The sequence below is a fragment of the Protopterus annectens genome, chromosome 17.part0 (genome assembly GCF_019279795.1).
Source record: "Protopterus annectens isolate FY-2018-M chromosome 17.part0, PAN1.0, whole genome shotgun sequence".
NCBI lineage: Eukaryota > Metazoa > Chordata > Ceratodontiformes > Protopteridae > Protopterus > Protopterus annectens.
The window spans coordinates 682,918,180-682,932,117 of record NC_056751.1 but is presented as its reverse complement, the minus strand read 5'-3'; the positions used below and the strand labels follow the sequence as shown (position 1 = coordinate 682,932,117).

Here is a 13,938-nt window from a genome sequence, read left to right as displayed (position 1 = left end):
AATATACACTCTCACCCATCCACTCCCTCACCAAGGCTACCGCACTTACCTCACTTGACCTTGAATAAAATGTTCAGGTAGCAACTGTTTGACTGAACTAATATTTGAGTGTGAGCATGAGGTGAGGAGCAGCTACCCAATCTAGAGGATACTTGAGTCCCTGGCTTTGAGACAGCAGTCTTTGGGTGGTTGGCACCTGAGTGCTTGTAGAACACCCTACAGAAATATAGTGCCCAATCAGTCCTTGTACATGGCTATAATGCACTTATAATTTGTGTTCAGAATGTACATCATATGAATTTATGAGACAACCTGAGTTAGTACACCAACTTGTCAGCCTGCATGATCTCTCACAATAGCATTGTCCTGAAAGGAAAATGAATAACCTTGCTACTTTGACCAATCAAGTCTTGGTTGACATCATTGAACTGAAGGCTGTTAAAAGAACAGAAAACATACATGTATGTTCCATAAAGGCTGCTTTAATTGAGACAGCAATCACAATGAATGTCTTCCAGCAATAGAAGTTGTAAATATGTGCCCAAGACCAGAAAGCCACCATCAGACCCCCGTTACAGTAACTGAATGATCTGGAGAACCATCAAGTGGTTCAGCAACATGAGGCTGGATAGATTAAGAGAACAAAATGAAACAAGGATCTGTTAAAATTTGTTCAGGACAGTCTTCATTTTGCATTGAATCTCACCTGGCTGATGGTTATTCAGAGGCTGCGTAGATCCATTACGGTTCAACCATGACAGCACTAGCCTCAATATCAGATCATTTTCTGTTTATCAAATTATAGGATCAAAGTAAAAATTCTTAGTAGTAGGAAGAGGGTTCTTTATTTAGAGCCAGAAAGTATGGTTATATCTGGATTATTCTAGAAAGTTAGCTAAGAAGTATAAAACATTTGCCATTCGAAAGAGCCAATACTACAAAAAGATGATGATGTTGGAATTCTGGGAAGAAGCAATTTAATTATTTTGGGGGTGATATCAACATATTTACCAGCTATCTTAAAAAACAAGCATGTTCCCTCTGAGGGGATGCCTTCAGCAGCAGCTGCTACATCAACATCTCCATCACATCTAGGAAGATGTTAATTACCAGGCCCTGGGAGGTTTGCAGATGCTTCCAGGCCCAGACAGCTGTAATACTGCAGCCATGCTGGAATGCATCTATGTGCAGTCCAAAGAGTTTTCCATGAAAAAAATGTCAGCAGGGAGATGTTTCCAAATCTTAATCACTGATGAGTCAGAGGACTTATATCAAAGGGACACCTGCAGAAGCTCCTAGGAAGGAGCAACAGAACCATCACAGCACACAGCACCAGCAAAGCCCATAGCAATCCACCTAAATGTTTCTTTACTGGAATAACTCAGAGAAAGAAGGCAATCTGACAAGCAATCAGTGGACATTTAAATGTAAACAGCTTAAAATCTGAATAAAGTTTCTGAAGTTTTAGATCATTTAAGTGTGTATACATTGTTATTTTTCACCAGAGCTGTGCCTGAAATTGGTGCATTGAATCAGAGCCCTGCTTCAATCAAGCAATCAATCAACAAATAAATAATAATAAATAATAATCAATCAGTAATCCAATCAATCAAGCAATCAATCAATCAATCAATCAATCAATCATCAATCAATAAATAAAGACTTACATATGCCATATTATAGCTTTGCGAATTCCAATGTATTCAGAGACCTCAGAACCCCATCCATTCTGTCATGCATTGTCTGCAGACATAGCGTAACTCTGGTAGTGCTTACTTTTCAACTTCATTTGTGTAGTCATATATTGTCTCCTTTTAATAATAATAATGAATTACTGTTTTATCACTCCAGTCTTTGGACTTTTCCCTGTTCCATTTGCTCACTAGCACATATTTCCCTTTTGTACTTTGGACTAAGGTTTAGTTTAATTTATTCTATCTGTGCCAGTATAGTTAGATAGGTTTGCTTTGCTTGGCTGCCCATTAGCAACCCAGTGCAGGGACTGCTGATTTTGTAATGTAACCTTTACATTAATTAGACTGCCACAAGCTTAGTTCCTTACCAAGACAGTTCTCAGAATGTTGTTTGTGTGTGATGATTGTGATTTTATGTGTACCCTTCAACTGCACTAATACCAAATATTAGATTTTTAAATTAAATGATAAAGTAAAAGAGGTATGCTGCCAAATATTAGATTGTTAAATTATAAAGTAAAAGAGGTATGCTGCCAAATATTAGATTTTTAAATGATAAAACAAAAGAGGTATGCTGCCAAATATTAGATTTTTAAATTATAAAGTAAAAGAGGTATGCTGCCAAATATTAGATTTTTAAATTAAAAAGTAAAAGAGGTATGCTGCCAAATATTAGATTTTTAAATTATAAAGTAAAAGAGGTATGCTGCCAAATATTAGATTTTTTTAATTATAAAGCAAAAGGGGTAGGCTGCCAAATATTACATTTTTAAATTATAAAGTAAGAGGTATGCTGCCAAATATTAGATTCTTAAATGATAAAGCAAAAGAGGTATGCTGCCAAATATTAGATTTTTAAATTATAAAGTAAAAGAGGTATGCTGCCAAATATTAGATTTTTAAATTATAAAGCAAAAGAGGTATGCTGCCAAATATTAGATTTTTAAATTATAAAGTAAAAGAGGTATGCTGCCAAATATTAGATTTTTAAATTATAAAGTAAAAGAGGTATGCTGCCAAATATTAGATTTTTAAGTTATAAAGTAAAACAGGTATGCTTCCAAATATTAGATTTTTTAAATTATAAAGTAAAAGAGGTATGCTGCCAAATATTAGATTTTTAAATTATAAAGTAAAAGAGGTATGCTGCCAAATATTAGATTTTTAAATTATAAAGTAAAAGAGGTATGCTGTCAAATATTAGATTTTTAAATTATAAAGTAAAAGAGGTATGCTGCCAAATATTAGATTTTTAAATGATAAAGTAAAAGAGGTATGCTGCCAAATATTAGATTTTTAAATTATAAAGTAAAAGAGGTATGCTGTTTAAGTATTTTGAAATGCGTTAAAATAAGAAGTAGTCCTTCGTCAGGAGCAGAAGATTGCTAAGGTTTATAGGTGATGTCTAAGTATTATTTTCCAAAAACACACCAGCATGCAGCCTAACTACTTCCCCTAGACATCAGTGAGATAATATTTTTTAAATATCAATAGATTAGGTTGTACTTCTATTGAAACAAGAAGAGGCAACATGGTTATGAGCAAATAATTATAGGCTTAAATGACTCCATTTCAAATGCCCCATCTTTCTTTGCATCCTGTTTTTTTTTTTTTTCTGCATCCTGTTTTTGAGAAACTATGGCTATTTAATCATGACAATGTTCTGGCAGTTCTGTGGGGGGTGACTTTAACTTGGTAACCGATTTAATTTCATATGTAGTCAGGAGTACAGGAGTTGATTCCTTCATCTCAATTTGCCTGCTGTGTCACTCTGAGAAAGTCACGTTACCAGACATTGCTCCCATGTCATCCTTGAAAAGGGCTGATTGCATACACTGGACTTATGAAATTAACAAATGTATAAAATAAAAAAGTATGTCCATGTATTTATATTTAGTATGATCTTGTTTCAGCAAAATACATTTAAAATATTCAAGTGTGCGATATCCCTCAGATAACGTAATCTCATACCCGTGATATGAATCGTAAACTGTTTTTTTTTTACTTTGAAAGCAACTTTCTTTATATTTGTTATTAATATAATTAGTTAATTTCCTTCTTTTGAGAACATGTGTCAAAAGCTTCTAGAAACTAACACAATATGGCAGCATGTGTTATAGGAATGAGATGAACATTCTTCCCTCTTTCCTTATTTATCTGTTCTAGCTGACAGTAACTTTTGAAGCATTTTTTTTGTTTGTTTTTTGTAGCACATTTGCCCTCACACATTCATATACTCAGGACTTCGTTGGACTCTCTGTTTAATTAATTTTAAGGTACAAAACCTCAGAGAAAGTTACAAATAATTGCATCAAAGATTTTGTTTGGTTATCGGAATTGTCTTCAGTCATTTGGTCCTCGTTTAATAGATCAAATACTGATTATGGTGTTATGAGAAAACACTGAGTTTCATTTATAAATGCAAATATTTGTAATCCTTCCCATTTCTCCTTGCTTTTTCCCATATCATTTAAGTCCAGTCCCTTTTGGAATAATGATGTTACTATAGTAACGCATGTCCCAGTAATGATGTTACTATAGTAACTCATGTCCCAGTAATGATGTTACTATAGTAACTCATGTCCCAGAGTGAGTGATGCTCTTGATGTCCCTATAATACTAACAGTGAGAGATTCCATCCCCATTATTAATTTTTTTATGTAAACAAAAATACCTCAATTAAAACACAAGTATAGTCCATGAATTAATAAGAAAAAAAAAAAAAAACTCCTGCCTGTTTTTCTTTCTTTGTCCTGACTATCCAGTCTAGTACTTAAACATTGGGAGTATCAACTTCAGTAATGTCATCTGTGTCACTTATGACAGTGAGAAATGCCCACCCTTCCAGCATTTTATACATTAAATAAAAATAAAAAGAATTCATGTCATCTTGCCAAAGGTAGTTTTGGCAAATGTAAACACATCAAAAAGAGTTCACTGAAAGTAGCTTTGGTGAAAATTAGAAAAAGAAAATTTTGCAGGGGGTGGGCAAGTTCCCTCTGCACCCCCAGGGATACCCTCTATACCATCTGAACTTATATGTATCAACAATAAAGTCACACAACAGTGGAGAATAAGACAAACTTTATTGTTATTAAAAGTAGTTTGGGTGAAATGTATTTTTTCTTTTGCTTTTACCAGAATTACCTCCATCCACCTGACACACTCCTAAATAAAAACAAAAATGTTGCTTTGTTAACTGCAACTATGTTTTTTGAAAAACAAATAGGAAAAGTGACTTCCTGTATGTTATTTACATTGTCACACACTACAAGTCTTGACCATCTCGCATTGATGGTAAATATCTAGATATATACAGAGGTTTACATTCATTTAGCAGAACTGCATTTAATCATTTTGATCAAATGCACTTGAATGTTGAAAATGTCATACTGGTTATCACTAAATTGAATTTCATCATTCATTTATGTGAAGGTGACATTATGAAGTATGCTGCTGAAGTTTTTGAATGTAGATCGTGGTACATTGAGGATCAGGAAATTTACCCGTTTCCTCACTGTAGTGTGATCTCAGAGTTGGTATATATAATTAGCAGGGGGTGTGGAGGACGCAGAGGGGCTTACCCTCCTGCAAAAGCCTACAAACATGTAAATGTTTGTGTTTGTTTAGACCCTTCCACACTTGGTAGTTTTGGGCTATGTGAGAATGTTACGATAAAAAAAAAAAAAATGATAAAGTGCGAATGTCAGCCCGGTTCCTATAATTCAACATCCCTACCACACGGCTGTCCCTAATTCCACTATTAGCAGTGTTGTTTTTTCTGCAAAACTGTTCAGTGATTCAGTTAAATTAATGTAAACCATATACAGATCTTAATAATGAGGTCTATAACTCCACAGAGGAGGTGCTGTGAGAAGTTTTAGTAAGGGCTAATAGATTTGTTTTAAGGCAATATATCAGTATATAATATGTACAATACTGCATAAATTTAGTTGCACTTATTTGTAGTGAACTTTAGGATGTTATAGTTGTGTAACTGTCTCTTTAAATTATTCACTAGTTTGGAATTTGTTATTTGTTATATGTCACTTGTCAATGTGAGTTTAATGGTATATTGAAGGTTTACATAAATTGCTAGGACAAATGAACCTATTTTACTAGATGGCTTTTGTTTTTCACCATCTTGATTTCATTGCCATGATTCATTTGTTACATTTTCTTATTGATATTGTGGGTGTCAGATTATGTAGTCTGTCAGTGATCTTCATGATTATACCACAGACACCCTCCTAGCTGTCACACCAGTATGAGTTTATTGTAAAGAAAAAAGCTATTTTCTCATAAATAAAAGCAAAGCTAGCCATGTCTGTGACATAGAGGAATGCATCCATGACTATAGGTGACTTGGATTTGATTAGTGGCCCAGATACTGGAAGATCTTGCAATGGACAGATGCACTGAGAGAAACAGAGAGAGAGAGAAAGAGACAGACAGAGAGAGAGAGAGAGAGAGAGAGAGAGAAAGAGTTAAAATAACATCCTATCTAGAAAGAAATGTGTCAACAGAGTCACCATGGAGGGAGAAAGGTTTAACATTCTAATGAGATCCTGAGCCAAAAAGATAATAAAAGCGATTTTCCATGTTCTCTTCTGTCACTACATTTAGACCCACCTCCTTCAACTATAGTTAACATCTGTTTTATTGCAGTGTGTTATAACCCAATTTGAAGAATCTTGAATAATGGAAACTGCAAGACTGAAAACCCTATAAGGTCCTATAAGTTGAATCCTGAACTACGTGACTACAAAATACTGAAAAACAGAAAAATAAACAAACTAAAGAAAACAACTTACTATGGAACAGAATTCTAAAACATATGTAAACACCATACATTCCTTATGGGGGATTGAACCCCAGTCTTCTACTTTATTATAATAACTTCAAGGCAAAAAAGTACTGGAGACGTAACAAAGCAATTCCGCCATGTTCTTGTCATGTCAGTGCTGTCATAATAAAGCACCAGGATTATGGGGCACAACCCTTACACTGGGATATTTATAGGGGCTTGTACTCACTGAACAATAACATGTTCTACTTTATGCATGCCTTTTGTGCGTATTAGTTGTTTTGATGTACGTACAAAGTACATTTTGATATTTCCTGTATTCAGCAAAAACATGCTCTGCTTATCTGTTTTGTATACAAGAAGTATATTTTGATATTTCTTTTCTACATGTTTGGATTCCTAGTTCTTGTCTTGTAAGATTTGATGAAATCAGTCAATGTACTGCAATGAACCATTATCAACAAGGATGTACAGGACCGACAGTTTTCTTAACTGGAGACATAGCTTCACTCCTTGTGAAATGACCTCAACCTGAGGTAAGAAGACTTGTTAATTATTGTACATTATTATTTATTTAAAGTTCAACAAGTGTCAATAATATTACAATTTCTTACCAGTTTGTATGAACTTTTTAACACTGTATTTTGAGAAGTCCATCTCCAGAATTCTACTCCTGTTATTCAAGAACTCAAAAGGAAATTATAAATTACAACTGTGAAATCACCTTTTAGAAAAAAAAATAATCAAAAGAAGTGTTGTGCTTGTCCAGGTAATTCTCTAGCATTACAATTATGAAACCTTTGCTCTGTTTTAATTATAGCGTTGGCAGTTGTGAGCCTGGATTTCTCTTTCTAATTTTGGACCTGTTTTCTCACAGATATAAAGGACTATCAGGTGACCTAATATTGGTATTTCATACAAAGAATGATGAATTACTAAGGAAGGATCTTGGGACTCAGTTTTATTTATCATCATTTACTCATAATAACATCTCCTTTTAGTACCAGGAAGTCAAGTTTTCAATGTACCATTCATATAAGATTGACTTCATGCCATTTGCTGCCATAATCATTTCATTTGTCTCATTCAAAAAGTGATTGGGAATAGTGATAAAATGTCCTAGGTGCCACAACTCACAGGATGGGCTTCTAAGATATATTTCATAATGAGTGGTCCAACACTATGGCAATTGTTAAAACTTGTGAGCCAGAATTTAATTTGAATATTTGTTTCTTTGGCCAAAGATGGGCCATAAATCTCCCCAGTATAGAAGGTGAATAAAGATACAACTGCCCGAAGACAAGTGGTCTGTAGGATAATTTGTCTCACATACCTGTTCAAAATCTGCATTACTTAATAATCTTGACTTCTGTTACAAAGACATCTGATTTTATACCCAAATATAATTTACACTACAGTATGACTACTCCTAGCTATATTTTATCAGAACGGTATGGAGAACTCTACCCACCCTCCCACCAACTGGTGAATGTTTTTTGTTTATTTTTTGTGCACTTACATTTTGCATAAGTATGAACACATGTGCATACATCTATATATGCATACCATACTGATAGACAGAAATATAGGTCAGTCACAAAAATACTCAAAGACATTTTGAGTTCCTATAAAAATAAAGAAGAGATTTAAAAGATGTTCATGAGAGAGCATTTTGTATGTAGAGAGAGAATGTTTTTTAACAGGAACCTATTCTGCAAGCACAATGGCTGTGTTCAGTAACTGCCTGAGCAACTGTAATTCATTCAGTTATTCATCTGTTGATTGCCCACTTACTCTTAATCTGGAGCTTATCCTAGTGTACGATGTGGAAAAAATTCTGGATTGGCTACCAGTCCATTGCAGGATGCATGTATACACACTCATGCACACACACACAAAACACACACACGCTCATGTGCATGCACATATACACATACGCACACAAACGCGTGCACATATAGACACACACACACACACACACACACACACAACGCATACACATATACTTGTACACACACACACACACACACACACACACACACACACACACACACACACACACACAGAAACACGAGTAGACAAATGCACACATATGCACACAGACATACTCACATGTGCATATACAGAAAAACACGAGTGCACACGTATGCACATACATACGCAAACACAAACGTGCACGCGCATGCACACATACACACACAACACACACATATACTTGTGCGCACACACACACACACACACACACACACACACACACACACACACACACACACACACACACACACACACACACACATTTTCACATAACACACATGCCTACAAACAATTTAGAGGATTTACATTTCAGCAACAGCACATCTTTGAGTCATGGATAAAAACTAAAATACCCAGAAGAAAAAGCATGGACACATGAAGGATGTACAGACTCCACACAGAAGGCCCACTAGCTGAGAACCAAAACAGAATTAAGCACTAAGAGGCATTGTATCACTGCACCACCAGCGATGAGTGCTTCTAATCTAAACTACCCCTTAGATCTACAGAGCATGAATAAAAGTGGGTCCGAAGGTCCTACCTCAGAAATTCATCATTCTTTGTATGAAAGACCAATATTAGGTCACCTCATAGTCCTTCATATCTGTGAGAAAACAGGTCCAGAACTAGAAAGAGACACCCCTTAAACACTTAGTAAAAAGATATTGAATTTTTTTCAGCTTATGGCTATCTAAACTTAAAGAGAGGGACCAAAGCAAATCACCATACTGTATGTGCAGCCTTATAGAGCTTTTAAGCTTTTAAAAATTAAAATTAAATTATCTAGTTATTGGGAACTGAAAACCATAGAACTGCACCAGTTTTGGTTTTGCCTAGTTAATAACTGATGAAGCATGCTTACTAAATTTCATGCTGCTATCAGTAATAATTCTAGCTCTGTATAGATGTCAGTAGCACTGTGCTGACAGTCTGTAGTACTGTGCATGTCATCTGCCTCTTACATGCATCTTGTATAGATGTCAGTAGCACTGTGCTGACAGCCTGTAGTGCTGTACACGTCATCTGCCTCTTACATGCATCTTGTATAGATGTCAGTAGCACTGTGCTGACAGCCTGTAGTGCTGCACACGTCATCTGCCTCTTACCTGCATCTTGTATAGATGTCAGTAGCACTGTGCTGACAGCCTGTAGTGCTGTGCATGTCATCTGCCTCTTACATGCATCTTGTATAGATGTCAGTAGCACTGTGCTGACAGCCTGTAGTGCTGTTTACATCATCTGCCTTTTACATGCATCTTGTATAGATGTCAGTAGCACTGTGCTGACAGCCTGTAGTGCTGTGCATGTCATCTGCCTCTTACATGCATCTTGTATAGATGTCAGTAGCACTGTGCTGACAGCCTGTAGTGTTGTGCACGTCATCTGCCTCTTACATGCATCTTGTATAGATGTCAGTAGCACTGTGCTGACAGCTTGTAGTGCTGTTTACATCATCTGCCTCTTACATGCATCTTGTATAGATGTCAGTAGCACTGTGCTGACAGCCTGTAGTGCTGTGCACGTCATCTGCCTCTTACATGCATCTTGTATAGATGTCAGTAGCACTGTGCTGACAGCCTGTAGTGTTGTGCACATCATCTGCCCCTTACATGCATCTTGTATAGATGTCAGTAGCACTGTGCTGACAGCCTGTAGTGCTGTGCACATCATCTGCCTCTTACATGCATCTCTGCATATGGCTATCTCTTGACCTGATCACAGGGGTCATTGTTTCTTCTGTATCATGTGCTGCAGTTTGTCCAGAGGGCATCTGTCATGCATGAACCTCTAGTCCATTCTATGTCTTGATGAGCCCACCTTCTGGGCTGAACATTAACCCATCATGTCCTTGGGTGATTTTCTCTATCATAGTGAGCCTCCTTAGCTGGACATTAATCTGTCTTACTTTTTTAATTTTTCCAAGTCTTTTGGGTTTCTAATTCCATGATGGTAATGGACCCCATTCCTAAGCCAAAGTATGGTTAAAGTTCATGAAGTTAACATTTTTTCAATCTTTGATGTTGGCCCATTGTGGTCTTCACAGCACCTGCAATGTGCCCAGTAATGACTCCTTCGGCAATCCGTATGGAGTTATGTATTAATAACATATCTAACTATGAAAATTTGTTTTTATAAGACCTGTTGCTCCTACTACTATTGGAACTGTCTGAGTATCCTTCTTCCACATTGCCCTTGTTACTGCCTTCAAATCCTGGTATTTTCTGACTTTGTGTCTCTCTGTACGTAAGACACTGTAGTCACTGGGTGTACCAATTTCAATGATCAATGTTAATTTTATCTTCTTTTCGTGGATTACTATATCTGTTTTTTTTAGATCTCTTTTTTGAACTGTTGGTAATGGGTGATCCCATGTGATATAAATTTCATCCTTAACTATTAACTCCTTAACTATTCTTGCATTCAATCATGATCAACACGAGGTTGTCCAAAGAGTTTCCTATACTTACAGCTATATTTATGCATTTTCCACATTTCTTGCCCTCTCATTTGATCCTTCACCTTATATTCTTTCTTTTGTTTTTTGGCACATTCAGTTGCTGCCTGATTTTTATCTACTTCTGGTTTGATATCCATTCCCACTTGACACCGATATGCTTCTGCTAAACTAATCAGGGAAGTCATGTTAGGCTTATTCTCCATATGTTTCAAAACTTTCACTATGTTTGGATCTTGTGAGTTCAGCAAATATGGATGCAGTCTCAGGACTGCAGATCTATACATGTAATCAATTCTGAGGAGGCCCATACCTTTTTTACAACAGGGAATATATAATCTTGGTATGCACTGATTTTTATAAATCATATGATACAAATGAAGCATCCTTCTTGTTTTTCTGTCCAACCTATCCAGCACCTTTTGGGGCCAGTCAGTCACTCCAAAACTGTAAGTTAGGACATGAAGAGCAAATTGGCTTATAACTTGGACTTTGTTCCTTGATGTCAATGCTGTTTTCACTATTAATTTAAGTCTTCTAAAATATTCCCTACTAAGTTTTTCTCACATTTACTCATGTGTTATTGTTGATCCGTCATCAGTTCTTAAATATTTATAGACTCCCTCTTGCTCAAGTTCATTAATATCACATTCTTGTCTCAAACTGATGTTTTCTTAGTGCCGCGGCTTTCCTGCTTTAAGGGTTGTTTTTGCACATTTATCAAGACCAAATGACATTCTTATATCATCTGAGAAAGTTTTAACCAATTGCAGTTGTACTTTCAGATCCTCATCTGATGAGCTATACAGTTTTAAATCATCAACAAAAAGAAGATGAGAAGTCTTTACACTCTGTTGTTTTCTGGCAGCCAAATTGTAGCCATAACCTAATCTGTTAAGTAGAGAGCTTAATGGGTTAAGCGGAAGACAAAAGAACAGCAGTGACAGAGAGTCACCCTGGAATATCCCCCTTTGAATTTTTATCCTGGAATAATAATTTATCCTTTATCATGGCTTAATTGTAAAGTGATCTGCCACTGTTTCATGGTCGCTGTAATGTAGTCGATCAGTGCAGGGTGTATCTTATACATTTCTAAGCACTGTTTTATCCATGAATGTGGGATACTATCAAATGTTTTTTTTTTTTTTTTTGTAGCCTAACCATGCGATACTTAGAGTCTTCCCCTTTTTACAGTTCTCCATTATGACTTTATTTAACAACAAATGGTCCTTTGTTCTATTTGGCTTTTTTTTATTACCCTTTTGTTCTATTGCCATGATTGAATTTTCTTCTAAATGACTATAAACTCTTTTGGCATCAATTCCAGTGTATAGTTTATACGTCATCGGAAGGCAAGTTATTGACCTATAGTTTTTAGGACAGCTTGCAGGTTCACTTTTGTTTTTCCTCTTGTTAACCAAGTTGATGTCTGTTCAGGGTATGCTTATAAATAGTTCTTACTCATGACTAAATTTTCATGCAAAGATGTTAATACCTTTAGTCAGAAGTTAGGTACTGCATCTGGGCCTGGGGGTTTCCAGTTAGAAGTTTTTCTTAATTTTGTTTCAATCTCTCTAGCCATTACTTCATCCCATTTCATATCCTGTACATATAAACTTCTTATTCTTTCTTTTATTTCTGCTGTCCATTTACCACCTTTGTTATCTTCCATGGGATCTTCATGGTTGTTTCACCAAAATGTATCTATTTTTTCTTTTTTTGTGGTATTTCAGTTTCTTTTGCCTTTTTTCCCAATTCTCTATAAAACTTTTTTGGGTCATTAATAAATTGCTTATTTTCTACTTTTCCTTTATATTTATCTACATATCTTCTAAATTTTTTGCCTGTGCTGATATTTTTAGTTTACTATTTGTGACAATGCATGATAGATCCTGATCTGTTCTAATACTGTGCATTGCTTTTATCACATCTATCTTTCTTAGTATTTTTGCTGATCTGTTCCCTCTTCTATAGCCTTCTAACAGTGGCACTTCTTGTCTTAATTGCTTCATAGTTTTCTCTATTCAGTATTTCTATGGGGCATTTGATTTCTCCCCCCTTCCTTTCCATTACTACCCTGAGTTCTTATGGTAAGTCTTTATCTGTTGCTAATTTAGCTGCACACTAATATGTCCTATTTACTTCTATTATATCTCATGAATTTCTATGGACAATCCTAATTACTGTGTTCATTTAGTTCATCAAACTTCTAACTTTCTGGGTTTTATTGACCTTCTGTATTTTATTTCTTTCATTGATTTTGTATGTCTGCCCATCTCTATTATATCCAGCAACTCTTCTCTTAAGTCATTTTCTTCTAAACTGAGGGCACATTCTTTGTTCTCCATTTTTTGCAGGCATTCTATAGAAGGTTCCAGAGCATCTTCCTGTGCCACATTCTCTTTAGTTTCATCCAGTTTCATCCTGTGTCATCTGTTGCTCTTTCATATTGGAACTCACTGGCCTATCACTCCACAACATTGACTGTGTCAGAGCTGCCACAGTCTCCTGTTTCTTCCCTTGCTGTCCAACTCCAACTGAATGTTTGCACTGGTTTCCTATGGAATGCTCCAAAGTATCTTCATATGGTAACTGATCAAATGTTTCCCGCTCCACTAGTTTCTCTTTAATTTGGGGATCCATTGCTCTAACCTGCTGTGATGTTATCTGAATTAGATTTTCTACACTAAGTTCTTCACTTCGCAGGTAATCCATAACCTCAGTTTCTATTTCTTTGACTTCTTCATTAATAATCCTCTTTTCTACTTTTCCTCTTTATTTTCCTATTTTTTTTTTGTATTGTAAAATTTTTCACATTTGTAGGCCCTCGCTTATATTTCTCTTCAAATATCTTTGGTGCTGCTCTTTTTGTATTGATTAGGTTTGCTTTTTCCTTTGCATAAATATTGCACTGTATCACGTTTCTTTCTTTCCCACTTCCATATTTT

The 13,938-nt window shown here is 35.7% G+C and overlaps 1 protein-coding gene across 3 annotated transcripts in view; it reads left to right on the top strand.

The window, feature by feature from the left end:
• The window catches only part of LOC122791791 (galactoside alpha-(1,2)-fucosyltransferase 2-like), a 396,978-nt gene that overhangs the window by 300,161 nt on the left and 82,879 nt on the right, over positions 1 to 13,938 (top strand). For all 3 annotated transcript variants that reach the window (XM_044059731.1, XM_044059728.1, XM_044059729.1), the window contains one exon: positions 6,905 to 7,037. The gene's annotated coding sequence lies outside the window, so the exon portion shown is untranslated. The remainder of the gene's footprint in view (positions 1 to 6,904; positions 7,038 to 13,938) is intronic.